This window comes from Centrocercus urophasianus, unplaced genomic scaffold, assembly GCF_019232065.1.
Source record: "Centrocercus urophasianus isolate 14NV4802_14NV808 unplaced genomic scaffold, USGS_Curo_1.0 seq_14, whole genome shotgun sequence".
In the NCBI taxonomy this organism is placed as follows: Eukaryota; Metazoa; Chordata; class Aves; order Galliformes; family Phasianidae; genus Centrocercus; species Centrocercus urophasianus.
The window spans coordinates 43,573,998-43,591,948 of NW_024884586.1; the positions used below are offsets into that span (position 1 = coordinate 43,573,998).

General features: G+C 47.2%; 1 protein-coding gene across 2 annotated transcripts in view; it reads left to right on the forward strand.

The window, feature by feature from the left end:
* The window catches only part of TRMT61A (tRNA methyltransferase 61A), a 71,246-nt gene that overhangs the window by 47,907 nt on the left and 5,388 nt on the right, over positions 1-17,951 (forward strand). For both annotated transcript variants that reach the window (XR_006167974.1, XR_006167976.1), the window contains 2 exons: positions 93-263; positions 5,651-5,751. The gene's annotated coding sequence lies outside the window, so the exon portion shown is untranslated. The remainder of the gene's footprint in view (positions 1-92; positions 264-5,650; positions 5,752-17,951) is intronic.

Here is a 17,951-nt window from a genome sequence, read left to right on the forward strand (position 1 = left end):
AATAGTGAGCACTTCATACCAATGAGTTTTGAAAAGTAGCCATGTAATGGCCAGTTTCAGTATTACTAACATTCCATTCACCCTTTTTCCAGCCCATTACCAGTACCAGGAAAGAACGTGTCTTTCTGCATAACCTCCATTTGGAAGGGATCCACAAGGATCATCGAGTCCAACTCCTGGCTCCACACTGCACGACTCAGAATCTCACCAAAATCTTCACAAAGCAAAATGGCTTCACAACCACAAAGAACTTCAACCATTGGGTAAGGCAAAACAACCCAGTCTGCAGTTGTGTATCCTTCACATACTGCAGGTGTGTTGGCAGCAACCAGTTGTTGCAGGTTTAGAGTCAGAGTTGCTGCTTAGAAGGTGATGACTCTTCAATGGGCTTGCAGAGTTTGCACCAGAATGTGGCAGGATAAATCAGACCTGAAATCTGCTTGATATTTGGAAACTGGATAAAGTCTTCAATGGAAAAAAGTATGCCCCTAAAATTCTTTCTAAATTAATTTAATAGGATGCAGAAATACAACAAAAATCTGGAAAATCTCAACAGTCAATTCAGCTTTCTACAAACAGACAATGAAAGCAGAACAAGAAGCCTGTGTGTTTATCAGCACTGGGAGCTGACCCTGGAGTCCTGTAGGGAAGGCACAACCAGAGCCCAAGACGTGGTCTCAGTGATGCTTCATTTTGTGCAGGAGCTGTGCTGTGAGACACTGGCTCATGCTCTCAGCTACATAGGAATCCTTGGGAGAGCAGCAGGATGCTTGTCAAAAGCTGCAGGATATGTTGGGAGTATGAAAAATTACCCTGTTTGTTATCCAGTGACAGGCTTGCCTGTGAGAGCCACTAATGTGCTTTCACAGAGTGTGAGGTGATGATCAGAAGTGTCACTGAGTGTTGCATGGATGCTGAATTTGGGGATTAGTGGCAGCTACTGAATTACCTGTTCCAGCAGGTAAAACAAATGCACTGAGCTAATTGCAGCAGAGTCTTGGTGCATCCAGCCCAAGAGATCTGTGAGGCACTGGAACACAGACAGCAGCCTGCTGGCAGGGGTGATGGTGGGAGAGAATCACATTCCCTGTGACAACTGTCCTGACAGCTGTAAAATTGGATATGTCCACAGAGGTTAACATGAGCAGGTGGAGGAGGGATGGGCAAGGCATCTGAGCCAGCTTTTGCTGATACATTTCTGTATGAGAAGCAGAAAATGTATGCAGAGAGTTATAGCCTGGGGGGTTCCTTTGAGTCATTCCTAGCCAGCTTGATGTGCTGGGAGGACACATCCATGTCCTCCCCAGAGCTGCTGTGGATGCCACGTTCCATGCTCCCGGTCACATCTCAGGGCCTCCTCTTGCACAGAAGCACCAGCTGGGTAACGAGGGGCAGGATTTGCCAACAGCACCATGTGAAGCAAAAGCATTTTCCGTTGGCAATTCTGTTCCTTATGCTCAGGCTGCCCTTTTATTTCCAAGGGAAAGAAGAATATTTACTTCCTGGGGAAACATGATTGTCTGATCTTACATCACCGAGCAGGGGAGGCTGATAATTACTCCCTGAACAGAGATGCTCTTTGCAGAGATGCTCTACGCTGATTTATTTTCTTGGTGCCCGAGGCATCAGAGTTTTTCAGTGATATCAGCGCTGGCAACATATTTATCCTGGAGCTTGTTGGGCTCTGCGTTCATAACTCACAGGTATCAAACCTTCCTGGTGGCTTCCTGACATTTCCAGCCAGCACAGAATCCACCCAGCTTAAAAAATGAGCCCGGCTGCAAACACTTTTGTAACGGTGACAGTAAAGTGCTACTATTAAACAGCCAGAAGTGCCATTTGTCCTAACCTGGTCCCTTGCTTCGGTCTTCAGGGTGTTTCAGAGCGATCCCTTTCCATCATGTCACTTAGGCAGTAAAGGGGAATCTTTTATGAGCTGAGAAAGGGCTGCGGTGGCAGCTGATGTGATTTATGCTTAATAAAGGCCCTTTAGCACCAGGAAGGAGAGGCCCTGCCAAATCTCAGGCGTCTCACAAGCCGCTGCTATTGTCCCTGGGTCAGGAGCGCTTTTTAGGTTCCATCTCCATCCCTGTGAACAAAAGGACAGCTGTATGCTTGGCTGGCTCCGGACGTGGCTCTTTGTGTGCGATTAGTGCCCCGCACACATCATTCATAGCTCTTGAATAAAGATGACCTCTCGCAGGACAGAATGGGGGGAAAAAGGCCTCTCTATTCAGCAGCGCTCAGATTAGCATAAAGACAACCAAAGCGTTGCTTGGAAGTCACAGGAAGAGATGGATAAATAAATAAGCAAACTACAGGTTTCCTGTAAATGCTCTATGTTCAAGAGTTGGATCTGGAAACTAAAACACACGTGATGCTCATGACCTCCAATACATGTGCTCCTCGAAGCCGAGCCACCCATGTGCAGCTGGGAGCACCGTGTCACAAGAGCTGCAGCCCAAAGGAGGGAGAAGTGAAGCATGCAGCATGTCAGAAGGGAACTGATTTTCATCACCTGAATTCCTGAGCTCCTCTCTCAGCGCAATGCTGTGGGGGCTCTCACTGCATCCATGCTGGCTGTGCATTTGCTTTTATGTCTGGGTCCTGTGTGCACACCGGCAGGTCAGGCAGCAAGCTATGTGGGCAGACAATGACATACCGAATTTTTTCACATGCTGGGTTTCTTGGCTGATGAAAGGCAGTTTGGCAGCTTATCACTATGTATGCCGCTGCAATTAGGCGCCTGGGGAGCAAAGTGAAGGCAGCCCTCCTCCTCAGCCCCCTCGCCCTCATCCCTCCCCCATGCCATAGGAACAGCCCATCTCCCACCACCCACCTCACCAGCACAATTGCAACCCTTATTTTCAGCACAGAGCTCCACCAAATGTGCTCTGTCTGAGCTGTCAGGGGCATAGCAGTGTGCACCGGGGTGTCCTCCAGACCCAGCTTTCACATCACATTAGTTTTCAGCTGGAGTCCCGCTGTGTCAACAGTAATGGCCCTTAGGAACATGAGTTTCTCTCCTGGAAGGCTTAGCAACGGCAGAGTTATCTTGGGAAGAAAATTAGCTAAAGGCAGCAGACATGGAATGAGATGAGTTTTAAAATTAAATTCCAAACCCATATTTAATGTAGTGTTGCTGCCTTCTTTGGTTTTATCAGTGCTCACAGTGCCTGCTGTTTTTCTGCCCGTCTCAGCTCCTGAAGCCTCCTGAGACTGTGTTCTGGAGAACTGAAGGCTCCTTGGAGACATAAGAGTGGCCTTACAGTATGTAAAGGGGGCAATAGGAAAGACAGGGACAGACTCTTTAGAAGGGTCTGTTGTGACAGGAAAGGAGGAAATGGTTTCCAACTAAAAGAGGGGAGATTTAGACTGGATATAAGGAAGAGGTTTTTCAGAATAAGGGTAATAAGACACTGGCACAGGTTGCCCAGAGGGGTGGTGGATGCCCCATCCCTGGAGACAGCTAAGGTCAGGCTAGACAGGGCTCTGAGCACCTGATGGAGCTGTGGGTGTCCCTTTCACTGAAAAGGAAGATGGTCTTTAAGGATCTCTTTCAACTCAAACAATTCTATGATTCTATGATGCTGTGATTCATGAAGAAAGCCGAGAGGCCTGATGTCTTGTCCCAGTGGTGTGGCTTGTCACTGGTAATTGGATGTGACCGTGTACATGGATGTGTGCCCACTGGTAAGAACATGCTGTGTTGAACACTTCTGACAGTGTGTGACCATGGAATGCTGCCTGAGTAAAGACATTTGTGTTGTGCATTAGTCCTTGGGCTTCAAGTGACAGAAAAGGAGCCATTGGAAAGTTATTTCCAGGAGAGCCACTAGCATGTTCCTCCCACTCTTGCATTTATCTGGCCCCCTTTGCTGTACCTCACAGACATCTTCTTTGTTTCCATTTGTTTCTGATGGGAAAAGAAGAACACTCTGAGTTTAATGGAGGGGGCTACATTTAACATTTCCCACTGGTGTTTCACATGTGATAACTAACTGCATAGTTAATAGCCCACTTGGAGGTGCAGCAGATCAATAAATGAGTCCATAAGGGACTGAAATATAATAAAAGTCCATGAATGGGGCTGTAAGAAAGCTTAAGGAGCTCTCTAAAATGAGAAGCAGTAAAATTGAATGAAGAGACTTCTAAGAAGAACAGTTAGTGTGAAAGGATCATCAAAAGTGTTTGTTAAGAATGTTGTTAATAGAGGGGAACTCCTGCCATCCACAGAGGTACTCTGCCTCTCTGCTTCATTATGGAAATGCTTCCCTCAGGCTCCATCTGTCTAGTTTGCTGCGGCAGATGACGCTGACCCAAAGGGAATTCATTACCACACTTCTCCAGTGGCAAGCAAAGCCTGGCTGCAAATCTGACAGCACTGCCTGATGAGTGCTGCTTGGAGAGGTCGTGACAGAAGAGGTTGCAGATAGGACTCCACTGTCAAAAGGGCCCTCATAGGACAGTTTCTGCCTCCTTCTCATGCAGCTGAGCATCCTGGCAGACAGCAGGAGCTTTGGGAGGGTACTAGATTGCTCATGCATGGTTTTTGCTGGAAGCATGCTCCAACAGGACAGGAATCCCAGCACATGCTTGGATCACTGTTCTGGGTGCAGGCTGGAGGTGAGAGCTGTGTGCAAGGGAGATGTCTCCACTGGAGAAGTCAGGCAAAATGCTGCAGATCTCAAATAAAGGAATATATGTATATATATATATATATATATATAGATGTATATAAAATTCATGTAATCATAGAATTGAGTTGGGAGAGAACCCCCCTGCAATGAATAGAGACACCTACAGCTCCATCAGGTGCCCAGAGTCCCATCCATCCTGATCTTGTTTGTCTCCAAGGAATGTCTGCAAAGGGGTTTAGGCCCAACCTATGGGTAAAGCCAGGGTCCGCCTGAACATCAGGTTGTGTGGTACCTCTTAAGTACACCAGTGAGATAGATAAAATGAATCATCTCATGTCTCCTATGTGTCATAAACCCAGAAGAATAGAGGCAGCGGGGAGCTGCACGTGAAGCTTAGACTTTATGAGGGAGGATTAGCACAGTGCCATGGGTTATTTGGCAAGCCCCATCTCAGGTTTGGCTGAGTTGGGTCAGGCAAGCAGTTAAAATCCATTTCTTGCCAGAAGACTCAGCTACATAAAAACTGTCAGTAATGTTGCACACCCAGATGAGTCAGACTCGGAGCATCTTAAACCTTATTCCACAATAGAAACGTGATCCTCAACAAGGCCCTCACAACTGTTACAGGAGTGTTTATGAGGGTACATCATGCTGCAGGTTATCCTGGGTACCCAGTAGCCCACCTTGGCACCAGCCCTCAGCTCTTCAGCTGGGATAAGTGGGCCTGAGGAAAGGGGATGCTCAACATTTCAACCTAATAAAAGCACTCTGAGCTACAGGAAGTCTGGGAATGCCTAAACACAGGTTTTTTCCAGCTTGCTGTCCTTCAGCGTTGCCAAACCTGACCTTCAGCCCTTAAGGAGGTTTATCAGCACTTGGGTCCCTGGCCAAGGTCCTCCTTGTGCCTTGGCTGCACTGCAGCAGGCACACTCCCTCCGCAGGAGCAATTTTCACATATTTGTGAAGCTGACTTGCTGGACTTGTGATTTTTTCCATCTTTATTAAACCAGGGAGTGACTTTCCACTGCTCTCGAGAAGAAAGTGGCAGGAGATGTGGTCCTTAGGTGCACACACAGCCACACATGTTGGAAGGAACACAGCTGCACACAAGGTAATGGGGCACATGGATGGGCAGTGGTGTAGCGATGGAGATTTCAAGCACTGACTGTGGATTATAAACCTCAAGGCAGCAGGAAGCCCATGGCTCATTGCCCATCTCCTGCTGGTGCCATGTGGGCACTCTTCACTTGAATTTCTAACCTACTTTGTACTTAAAAAGCTTCACCTGTATGTGGGCTGCAGGCTTTGGTTCACAGCACGAGAAGCTACAAAAGCTCCAGCATAGGTTTGAAGGCTCTCCCAGCTGCCTCTGTGGTGCTCACAGACCATCCTGAAGATCTGAAGCTTCTGGATGGAGGGTTTAGAACTGGGTGCTGCACAACTTGTTCCTCTGCCTCCAGCTCAGCAGGAATGGTCTGCAAAATACCTCAGAAGCCAGCAGGGAGGAGGCTGTCCTTTAAGGGAAAGGAAAAAACACAATGTTTTTTTTCATGCAGTTAAAAAATCAACGAATCCCAATTGCTGCTGTAGTAGGGTGAATTCCCACCATGTTTACAAACATTCACAAGCATAGCATGGTAAAACAAATGCCACCAGTCCTCAGGCAAAATGCATCATTCTGTATTTATTATTTTCCCTCACACACAAATATTTGTGCAGCCTTTGTCTTTGCAAACTGCTGAGGGAAGGCAGTGGGACAGCCTCTCCAACAGCACATCCCAAGAGTGCATCCCACCCATGTGGGTCACTGCAGTGCCTGGAGCACTGTGTAAGCACAGAGATAACCAAAGTGATCAGGCTGGGACCAGCCTGGTACCCAGAGCGGCAAGATGGCCCCTAAAATGTAATTGTGTACAGGCTACTGTGCTTCTGATGGCTATGTTTGTTCCAGATAAAGCCCGAAGGGTCTTCTTCTTGCAAAGAAACAATAAGTTAGAGTTTATAGCTTCTCTCTTTGCCTTGATAGATACAGATAACGCCTGCTTATCCTGCCCCACAATGTGCCAACCAATTCTGTGGTGTGGGAGCACCCCTTCCAGCAAGGCAGCCTGTCAGGAGCCACCAGCTGCATGCAGAGCAGATAAACACAGCAGTGGCTTCCTGCCAGCCGAGGCAATTAGTAAGGGGTTTAGGCCATAGGCAAATGGCATAGGAATATAAATGCTCTTACAGCTCAAAGGAATCTGCTGCATTACCTCTGCCACCAGCCCCTGTGTTAGGGAGCTCCTTTCTCCCAGGCGCTCGCCAGGGTAGGATTCACATGAGGATGTGGCTGCGCAGAGCTTTGGGCATCCTCAGGCAGCTCCACCTGAGGAGGATCAGTTCATGGGGTTACCGGAGCTGGCCCAGGCCAGGGTGCAGTGACTCAGGAGCTCCCTCTCTTCCCAGTGTTTGCACAGACAGAAGCGCTCAACGCTCCCCTTGGCATGTTGCTTACAGGCCGGATGCTCACAGCACACAGCCATTCATCCGAGGAGTGCTGCCAATGCATGCACTGAGCCACATGCAGCAATGAGGGGGCTGGTGTCTGGCCCTCAGCAGATGTGACAAAGCAACAGGAACACATGGCACGTGGAGCTCTGATTTACTTCCCCTTGCAGGAGGTGCACTTGTTGGTGATCAAGGGCACAGCACTCCGAGCTCAGTGCACAGCCTTTTCAATCCAAGCCCCTGGGACTAATAAAACATTTGACCTAGTCCCTGCAGGGCCTGCCAGGGACCCACAGCCCTGGATGGGGATTCCTTGCTGTAGGGGTTGGGTAATGTTGGTCAGACACATTGGTTTTTATTTCCTATCCGCAGTGAGCTGTGTCCAACTCCCAGCCCATCTGCTGGCTCTCTGGCAGCCTGGAGCACCGTGTGCCCAGGTCAGATGGCCAATGGCTTCACCCACGCAGAGGCGCAGCTCTGAGCTGTGCCCTCAGCTGCTGGCTCTGCCTCCCCATCTCCCATGTCACCAGCCTGTGCCACAAGCCAACCCTGCTTATGGCTTCAGGCCATGAAAAGCATCTCCTGCGCAAACAAACCGGAGCATCATTTGCAGGGAGCCTCCACCACGGAAGGATACTGAAATCACAGAACCTGGGCCTGCTTTGTGGCCCTTCCCCAGCTGCAGCCCCAAGAGAGGCGGCCCCGCTCGCTTCAGCCGAATAAAGGAGCGAGAACAACCGGCCCTGATTAAAAGCATTTTTCTAAAGCGCTCTCCGCATGCAAAGATTTGGTTCAAGGAGCATTAAAATCACTGCTGTCAGCTCAGAAACAAGGGGCTGAGGCAAATCTGGGCCGCTGGCATTGTGTGAGGGTTGCCATGGCAATCTCCCAGAAAGGCTGCTTAATAGGCTTTCTTCCCAGGAAACCCAAAACTGCCGCTTGCACTCTGCGGAGCAGCACGGAATATTTTCATGAATAGCATCTCTGTGGAACATTCTGTGGGCTGTTTAGGGCCTCCCTTCAGTCATGGGGTGGCAAATAAGGGGTTGGAAGATCACCCAGCGGTGGCTGGGGACACACAGGGGGACAGGAGGGCTTCCTGCTGCAGACCCTGCCCAAGAACACAGTGTGAGCTGCCTACAAACATGTCCTTTGCACACGAGGAGATGCTTTAGGAAAGAGAGAGGTTGTCCCCAGTCCTGTGACTCTGCACATCCTACCCTCAAGTGCAGCTGAACGAAACGTGCTGCCCTCTCCCTGCTCTTCCCTGCAGCATTTACCGTTGTGAAATAATAATGACATCAGCTGAAATATTCATGGCCGTTAGCTGATGGCGCTCAGCTTTTCTGAAGTGGGAGAATACTGGCGACTTAGGGCTTACCTGAAAAAAAAACACCCAACAACTTCAGTGTTATGGATTAAGGAGACATTTTATCTTAATGAAAAGAAAAAAGAGACACAGGATTAAAGAATGAGACAAAGGGAAGATACCTCTCAGTTCTGGCAGAGCTTCATTTCGTGATGCCTGGAAACACATCAATCCCCCAGCCTTCTGTTCCTCCGTGCCACCTGTAAGCTGCTAACATTACAAGAACTTATTTACTTTCTTGGATACTACATGATTTAATTATTTTGATGCTCTTGAGTGCACGTTAGCAACAGAGTTTGTAATCTACCTTAAAGGACTGACTGTCAGATATGTGCTTGTGAGTGTTATCAAGAAAAGCAGAAGTCACCCCACAGTCTGGCATGTGGCAGGGATGATTCTCCTTTCTCTTGAGCAGTAGTACTTTATGCTTTGGAGCAAAAAGACATGAGTTTCTCTCTGCTGAAGCCAGGAAATTCCACTTTATCTCAGTGTGTAGCTCAGAGCTCACCCACAAGACTTAAAAGGTCATGAGTGAGGCTTAATCTACTGTACTTTTTGCTGTAGCTCTGTTTTGTGTTTCATCTGCAGTCCTAGTGCTGCTGCCTCTTCGCGCAGTGATAATTAGAGCTCGGTTTAATATAACCTGTGTGCATTATAAAAGACAGCTGTGCAGCTGGGAGAAAAAAAAATAAAACCAGAATTACGTTACATCTAACGATGAGAAACTGTACAAAAATGACTTCAGATGAGTCAGTATAGGAAACAATGGATGCGGATCTGAAGGCTTCTCTCCCCACCGAGCTCGCTGCCGTCTGGCAGAGTTCTGCCATTTCCCTGTGTTACGTAAAGAGATTGCTGCCCTCCCTGCATTAGGAGGAGAAGCTGAGCTACTAATTTTTAGTTTCAAAGCCAGGCTCATTATGAAATTGAAATTAGAAGAGTGTGAAGACCTTTGCATCTGTGGTGTTTTTTGTAGGCTGTTCTCAGGGAAGTTTCAAAGACCAATGTCAAAAAGGGAAAAAATGGCCAGTATGCCTTTTGATTTGCCCGGGTAATGCAGACAAGACCGGTGTAGGAAACCCCAGAGAAGCTACAGCAGCCCTTCCTATGTCATTAGTGGACTGTGGTGTGACTCCTCTGTAAAGAATTCATCAAACCATCATTTGGAATGGCTGAGAAGAATGGAAATATGGTATGTGGAAATGAGCAAACCCCCGAGGTCCCACAGCAAACCCATGAAGATGCCTTCCATTTCAGTGCTGAATGTTTTCTTAAGTAGATTATATAACTTAACTAGGTTATGCAATGCTCCAAGTCCAGAAGTTGGACTGTTCTTTAATATTTGAGGTAATAGAAAGAAGGAACAGAGGCAGAGACACAGCTGCTTTGTTGTACTCTGGTGTGCAGTGGGAAAACTCATCCTGGCTGCCTACTTCAGCTCCTGGTACCTGGCTACAGCACAGCACCATTACTTTATCTTTCAGGCCCTTGGGGTAGTTAATACCCCAAAGCATCAGCTGCCTAATTCTCAGAAGCTATGAAGCACCCATCATGTTAGTGAGGTGTTGTTCTTTGCTGCCACAAATGGAGAAAAGACTGCAGAGATGGTAGAAACTATAGGAACTCTAGACCCACAGAGACCTCAGACAGGTACCTAAATTGAAAGCTGCAGTGAATCCAATCTAAAAAATGCAATTTACATGTGATTAGAATTCACTTGTCTAAAATGCAGTTGTTACAGCACTATTTTTGGCAGGCTTGGGCTCCAACAAACTCTTTCCTTCACACTGTCAGAATTACTCATTTGCATTTCCCATTTTCTCATCTTTGTTTCCCTCCAGCCCTGAATGTCAGAGAATCAGAGGATTATCTGTGTTACCCGGCCATGTGGGTGCCTGAGCACTACAACCTGAGCCTCTAAGAGATCTTGTATTTGGACAGAAACATGGCTGTATTATCTGAATAACCGGGGCTTCCCCATATTCACAAAACCTATTCTTACAGCAGACACGAGAACTTAATCCACTCCTTTTTACTCCCTGAAGATTCAACCAAAGTTTATATAGCGCTGGCTTGGCTGAATGCATTCATAAATTGCCACAAAACCTCCTTTGAAATGGCAGCGAATGCAGTCGGCTGATTACAAAGGATGAGCTCATGCTTTTCCCTGTAACAAGCGCCGCATTGTTAAGGGCTTCAGGGACAGGAGTGGTGAATGGAAGGAATACACAGAGCATCAGGGTCAGGGGATGCAGGGAGGGAACAGGGGCTGAGAGCACTGGGGGTGACTTCAGTGGTCAGTTGGTTGAAATGGTTAAAAAAATGTGCTGGAGAGAAGGCAAAGTTTTATGCTAAAGCCTTTCAGCTGCCTTCCCTTCTGCAGTTGAGTAGTGCTTACCACCGCACTGAAAAGCCTGGTCTCTCTCCCACTGATGCCAGTAAGGAAATTCTGGCTGCAGGAAGCAGAACAGCAATTTTACAGTCTGCAGTGCTGCTCTGCAGTGCTAACCACAAAGCCTTTCGTTTCACCCTTCGATTACCCTAACTGCAATTCTTCCTGGAGAAGCAATAACGTGCAGCCAACACGCTAATGAACTGTTGGTTGTTACTGGAGTAGAAGGCACTGTAATGCAAAAAAGAAAAAACCAATCAGCAATAATAAGAAAATAAATCAAGGGGACTAACAGGAAAGGTTCTTTAAATATTATATTTTGTCTAGAAGTATAATCCTAAAAAAAGGGTCTCAGGTGAAATCCTTCCCAAGTGAAACCTCATGCGGAACAATAGAGGAGACTGCAAGTACAGTTAAATGGCTGAAAAGGTTAAGAAGGGGTTTATGTGAGAAACCTGGAGTCCATTAAATCGGGTTCCTATTCTGAGATCTCCTTGGTGGTGGGAGATGAAAACAAAGACAGAAACAAATTCAGAACAGGTGCCATCGTATGCCAGTTTGCTACAGAGAACAACTAGTGGAATTAGTCTTCTTCAGCAAAGATATAAAGCCAAGTGATGAATATGATGAAAAATGACAAAAACATGGAGTTGCAGTGCTTCTGTTCCTAGAACTCCTGTGTTTTGAAGCAATGCAACAAATATAGCTGGATGATTAATTTTGCAGAAAGAAACAAAGGGTGTAAACCTGAAATGAATCACAGCTCGTGACGTTTATGTCATATCATCGAATTGAAGGAATTTCCTCCCTCCCAGGAACATTCTGAATGACATCTCAGCCAAACAGCATGCTCAGAGTGCCACCTCATGGCTAAGCCTTGCTTTTTGCTCACCCAGTTGCCTTCAAAATGTAGTAGCAATGACCTCATCAATGTTTTCCTGAGGAAAAAAAACCCAAAAACTCCTGCTTAAATTACAGGTGCTTATTTGCTCAAAAAGGAATCCCTTTGATGCTGTACTCCTACCAGCTATTGCCACTTTGATCAAGTAGACTGGCCTACACTGGATCTTCCTTTCAGAGGGAATGTTTGAGAGATATCCTGAGGTGCTCAGGGGGACAGGGAGCGCCCCAAGATGGGAGAACACCATGGCATTGGAGTCTCCCTGGGGTGCTGAGATTTTAGCATAAACCCTCGTTATGCGTTTTCCTTCGTACAGGTGCAGTCAGTCGGGGCAGTCAGGCACTTGCTGACCAGTGCTGGAACCCCTGCTCCTTGAACTGTGGCCTGATCCTGGACGGCAGGGAGGCCCTGGCAGTGCTGCCCAGAGAGCTGTGGGTGCTGGATGGGGCCCTGGGCAGCCTGAGCTGGTGGGGGGCAATCAGCTCATGGTACAAGGTCTGAACTAGGTGGGCTTCAAGGTCCCTTCTAAGCTAAGCCATTCTATGACTGTGACTCTATGATTCTGTGATCTGAGAGGTAACAGGAACACTGGAACCATATGGCTGGGAGAAAGTTTTGGAATTGCTTCATCTGGACTGTGGCCAGAACAGAAAGCTTTCTGACTAAAACCAAGTATCTCAAGGTCCTATAAACAAAAGTCCTAAGCAAAGAGCTCCTGTAGGGACTGCAGTGGGCTGTGGTCCTTTGCCCTTTCCATGAGCTGGAACATCTCTCAGGATAAGCTTTTCTTTCAAGATCAACGCTGAAGAAGAAGAGACCATTTTGGGATGGATCCCATTGTCTGCTGAGAGCTGGCGAATTGGCAGCTGAGTCATTCTTTGAGGTGAAGGTCCTTGTACACGTGGCTGAGTTTGGAAACCTCTCCTTGAAATACCCTGAATGAATGTTATGGGTGAACCTTGCCATTCTCAAACTTTCAATCAAGGCAGGCCTGGGATGTCAGCCACTTCTTCAGGACATTCCCAGCCCAAATGGTTGGGTCATTCCGTTTGATGCTGTTTTCATATAGAAGGGCTTCGTTTTGCCCTCTGTGTTGGTATCACCAGTACCTGCTAAGACACCACACAGACAGTGGTTTGCCTCTTCAACTGGAGCAGAATATTGCAATCCTACCAATATTTGCTGCAGAGGCTGTTCAAGCTGCTCAAGTATAAAATATGAGTGGCTGAAATATTGGGTTTTGAACCTGTATATCTCTGGTTCGCAAGAGAAACTGCAGACAGTGCTTATGTACATCAAGCCATGGTTTTATCTTTCCTGAAAGGCATCAAGAAAGAAGCTGACAGTGTTTTTCATAGCTATATTTAGTCTTTAAAACAGTGTCCCTCATTCCTCTACTAGGGCATGAAGCTGACAAGAAACCAATATCAAGTACAATCTCACTTTCTTGAAGGATCCTCAGGGTAAAACACAGACCTCTTTAGAATCTCATGTTCATTAAAGAAAAATAGAAGAACCAGCATTATTACAAATTAGCCATACAAATAAGGAAGAGAAATATCCGTGCTGATAAACATAAGAATAAAATTATTTCGCAGTAAAACTGCTGGGACACTGGAGCAGAGACACAGAAAGAGGTGAACTCGCCATCCTTGGAGATACTGAAAACTCAACTGGAAAATGCCCTGAGAAAATCAACCTAATTTCAAGACCAGTCTTTCTTTGAGCAGGGGCTTGGACCGGGTGGCCTCCAGGGGTCCCTTCTAACAGAAATTACTCTTTGGCTCTGTGATGCAGACAAGGGCTTGTGCCTTTCTTGGGTGGGATAATGTCACCATACTCTGCCTGGCAGACAGTTGATTTAGTATTGCTTCTCTCTCTGTGGGAAGGTTGCACCCACCTGGAGCTGACAAGACGCTGATTCACCCAGCAGCCAGGTCACACCACATCCAGCAGGATCACCCTGAGAAGCTCCCTAGCTGAAGCTGACCAACATGAGTGTGTGTCATCCTGCATCTCCATGAACTCCCAGAGAACATTACCTCTAAACAAACACACTGTTTCAAATACAGCTGACAAAACAAAGCCTGGCAGCTGAATAGCACACCCTTTCCTACTGAAAACCCCCATTAAAAGCTGGCAATTTTCTTACTCATCACACTAGCTTGCCCACAAAACCTTTCTCTTGCCTGTACTTCAGAGCAGATCCTCTTTTCATTGGCCCAGTACAAAGCTTCATTAATAGCAGCTGCCAGTTCAGGAGGCTGGACCAAGCGGTAGCTCATTCTGAGCTTGTGGACCTTTCTTCTGCCTAAATGGCATCTTGTTCCTATTGCTTTCCTAATGACCATTTGAGCTGAAAAAATATATGAATTTCCCTCTTCAGGTTTTTTTCTACAGGTGAATGTTACATTTTTCAAAGCTGTTTCCATTTTTTTTGTGCATCCAAGGGACAGAAGTCCTACAAGTACAATTAAGGTTGCATAAAGGATCTCTGCTGCATGTTTTGATCATTTTTGATTAGAAAATTCCTGACTCAAAGTCTTTTTCTGCACAGTTTTCACTTTAAATTTGCCTGCTTTTACAGCCCTGCGATGAAGCTGCTGTGCACTGTAAAAAGACTTGTGTCCTTTCACATCTACAAACCTGGAAGTGGGACAAAGGACATTCAGTGATTGGATGAGAGGTAATGTCCTTAAGGGGCACCAGGAGAGGTTCAGGTTGGATATCAGGAAACATTTCTTCTCTGAAAGAGTGGGGATGCAGTGGCACAGCTGCCCAGGGAGGTGGGGGAGTCACCGTCCCTGGAGGTGTTCAAGAACCATGGAGATGTGGCACTGAGGGACGCGGTCAGTGGGCACCTTAACGATTCTGTGATTCTATGAAGAGCAGAGAGACTGATACAGTGCCTTTGTGAGACTTCTGCACAGCACAAGCTGGAGTCTCTGCCACCAACTCATGCAGCAAAGGGAATTAGTTTTCCCTTATTATGTGAATGTGCATCTGCTGGGACTCAAGCTCATAACATCCTGCATCATGAAGAGCTTCCAGCAGTGAAAATGGATGCACTGTGTGCCACACTCAGAGCTTAATTACATGGCTACTAAGCAGACCAACTTCCTCAGGTAGGAAAACTCTTCAGGATGCATTTGGACACATCGGCCTCTGGTGATGTGTCATAGTATCGCTGTCGCCATGCTCCCTCATCGAGGTTACTGAAACTTTCAGCAATATACCCATGCTTCCAGACACCTGGTGACCAGCACGGCTGCCAGCTGACGCCCAGCTCTTCTTCAAACACCATGTGGCTTTGGCATGGCCCTGGAGGCAAAGGCAAGAGGAGGTGAGCCTGTTGTGGTGTGTCAGGTATGCTGGAGGCACTCTGGGTCAGCCTCACTGAGCTCATGAGCTGACACGAAAGCAGCTCAGAAAGCAAAGCTGCCAGCCAGAATGCTGTATGACTGACGTCACTCAGCCATCAACACTTGCAAGAGGTCACAGGGCCCTCTGCAAGCCACAGCCTGCAACCCCTCACCTGGCACATGGCAGGGGGAGGCACACCGTTGGAGCCATCAATTACCTTTTTGTTCCTTGCACAGTGTCATTGCTCAGAGCACCTGGAGCAAAAAGACAGGAGGCTGCAGAGAGCACGCACGGAACCAGCAGTTACCCATCAGACCCTGAGAGCCTGATTTTAGCAATTTGATACCAACAAAGGGAACCAATGCCGTGTGGATGCCATACGTCCTCCATGGTGAGCCACGTCTGTCCCTATTTTTATCACTCTGCTCTGGCCCAGATGCAGCAAACACAACAGCCTGGGACTGCTTTGCTTGTTCTTAGAGTTCTTAGAGCAATATTCATGCAAAAGCACCCGCACCTCACCCACCTCCCAGCTTGTAACCAGCATCTGCTGAGAATATGGGCAGCTTTCCAGGCTCCTGCAATACAGCAGGGATGTGGTGGGGGAGCAGGGACAGTCCTGTGATTATTCCAACTGAAGTGCCATGGTTGGCAGAGATAACGCTGCCTGAGTTCATAGGAAACAAAGCAGTTAGGAATGAATTAATGCAGAGACAAAACACTCTTTGAGGACCTTTGGAGAAACAGTGAGGAAGTTATGTATTGAAGAACAAGAAAACACAGGGGTTTTGCAAGGGGATTTTCAAGGAGAGGCTGCAGAGGAGGCACTGGTGCCATGTGCCCTAGGACAGGCACTCTGCCATGTTTCTCACACAACACAGACCCTGCACAGCTCACAGTGAGCAGGATTGCTTAGGTTGGACATCAGGAAAAAGACTGGCCCAGAGAGCAATGGGAATGGAACAGGCTGCCCAGGGCACTGGTCACGGCCGTGAGCTGTCAGATTTCAAGGAGCATTTGGACACCGCTCTCAGACATAGGGTTTGGATTTGGAGTCAGGATAGAGTTGATTATCCTTGTGGGTCCCTTCAAATCAGGATATCCTATGATTCTCTGAATCTATGATAAACATGGGTGTGCTGATAGGGGGGAATACTTTGCAGGACAAAGCTGGCATGAGGACAAGTAGCACTCTATTGTCAACAATCTTAGGCAGGAAACTGAGATGCAGCTAGAAAGGAACAGTGAGAGCCCTTCAAGACAAAACTTGTTGTGTTTGTGCAGGGGATTTGCAGGAAGTGCTCAGCAGCTCACACTCTTCCAAGAGAAATACTGCCCAGTGTCCACCCCAGTCCCACAGGGCACAAACTGCAGTGGTTCTGGGGCTGTTTGCTGGTGATAAAGTGGCAGAGGAGCTGGCTGCATGCCCTGGGTGTGCCTTGGGTGTTTCCAGGGCGTACTGAACAGCTGGAGAGTGCGGAGTCACATTCGTGTTCTGCGCCCACTGCAAAATGAGGTGGAAAAAGAGCCTTGGGAGCACTGCAGGAAGGCAAAACCCTGCATCAGCAACCTGCACTTCCCCAGAGCACATCCAGCAGAAGTGCTGGATAACATTTTTAGCTGAGACTTCCTATCCTTAGTGCATACGTTTGCACTTAAATGGCTTTGCTGGCTGAAGTAACAGACTTCTCATTTCTGCAGCCAGAAACAGCTTAGAAAAAAAAAAAATTGGGTAAGCAGTAGTCTTGTGATAATTTCTGAAATGAGTGTTTGTGAAAGGGTTCTAAAAATTGCCTTAAGTACCAGCAGTTGTATTGAGTTGTTTTTAAGAAGTCTACTCAGAAATATGCAGGCACATTCTTCTGCTTCCAGTTTCATTTCTGCAAAATCACCCTCCTTTTTTAGCCAGGCAGTAAACGAGCCCAGCTGTTGTGTCCTGTCCAAAGGGCTTAGCAGGCACTGCACGGGCTCACGTCAGGAATTCAGCAGCAGCCAGCTATGCCGCACAGAGTGAGGAATCATAGAATCATTAAGGTTGGAAAACGCCTCTAAGATCACCCAGTCCAACCCCAACTCACTCCACCATGCCCACTGACCGTTTTCTTCAGTACCACATCTCCACTTTTCTTGAATATCTCCAGGGACAGTGACTCTGCCACCTCCCTGGGCAGTCTGTCCCACTGCATCACACTCTTGCTAAGAAGAAGTTTTCTGTAATATCCAAACTGAACATTCTCTAGCATAACTTAAGGCCATTGCCTCTCATTCTATTGCTGTTACCTGGGAGAAGAGATCAACCTCCCGCTCCCACCCCCACTACAACCAAGATGTTGCGGAGAGGAGGGGCTGCAGGTTTGGCAAGGTGGCATCCTTTTGAAGATCCAGCAAAAGCATCACAAGACAAGAGCCAGAGCATAGTTCTCTAACTAAATCACTGACCTGAACAAGCTCCCTTCAAGCTTGCAGACTGTAATCCCTCTGACTTCCATCTCTAAAAGCAGTACTACTAAAATCCATTAAACTACCTTCTCTTTTCACCTGCTTTCTCACATTTATCTTGTGAACAGGTGAAGTCCATGAAGAAGTAACATCCCTGCTGCTTTCAATTACAAAAGTGAAGGGTCAGGTTGGCTATAAAAGCTTTCCTGAAAGCTGAGGGGCTGTGATTCTAATCTTGTGTTCTATGACAATGCAGCAATCACTGGGCACTGCAGCTTATTTTGGGAAGTGTGTTCTGGTTATATATATAGAAAACAGCAGAGTAGGTGATGTCTGATTCCTTTCAAGGCTCTTGTG